Source organism: Camponotus floridanus, unplaced genomic scaffold, assembly GCF_003227725.1.
Source record: "Camponotus floridanus strain SB8 unplaced genomic scaffold, Cflo_v7.5 scaffold8, whole genome shotgun sequence".
Taxonomy (NCBI): domain Eukaryota; kingdom Metazoa; phylum Arthropoda; class Insecta; order Hymenoptera; family Formicidae; genus Camponotus; species Camponotus floridanus.
In genome coordinates this window covers 1,545,732-1,546,546 of record NW_020229849.1, presented here as the reverse complement: position 1 = coordinate 1,546,546, position 815 = coordinate 1,545,732, and positions in this window count along the sequence as shown.

Genomic DNA, 815 nt, shown 5'->3' with positions numbered 1-815 from the left:
TCATCTATTTTAAATTCCTGAGGCAAGTCATTAACATGTGAATATAGCTTTAAATTGTTACTGGTTCCTTTTAATAAATAATAATCCTATACTTATTTTTGATACTTGATTAATATTAAATTAAATAATTAATATCAAATAATGGGACAAAAATTAAGCCTTGAAATAGTAATAACTATCTTTAAAACACTCAAAAATCGACTTCATTATTGTCATTCAGCCTTAATAATTTCTAAATTATAAGTTATTATTCATATGTGTATATAAATTTATTGTATAAAGTATCTTTGTTCTTTTTCTTGATATAAAAAAAATTAGTATAGTATAAAACATGCGCGCCAAATATAATTTACTTAATTTGGAGAGTGAAAAAAATTAGGAATTATAATTGTAATTATAATGAACATGTGTGCAGTAGTACATTATCAATTTGTTAGCATTTCATCGAAATAACAAGTTATATTGTGTTTTAAAAATATATATAGAAGATATATGTAGAATATTTTTATTATTTATCGGACTTTTATCAGCTGTAATTTAGAGATGTCTACATTGAGTGATTGTAATCATTATTTCAAGATGAAATAATGAGTGTTATTAAAAAAGTAAATAGTTTCTTTACAAGGAAAAATTGTAAAGATCTGTAAAAATATCTGAATCAGAAATTACATTTTTTTAAAACTAAATATATTTAAAAAAATGTCTGCCTCATGTGTAAATGTACTGCTTTTTAAAACGATTTTATATATACATTTTCCACAGAATACGATTGGAATAAAAAAGGAGGTGTTTTTATACAATATATTAGTTGCAAC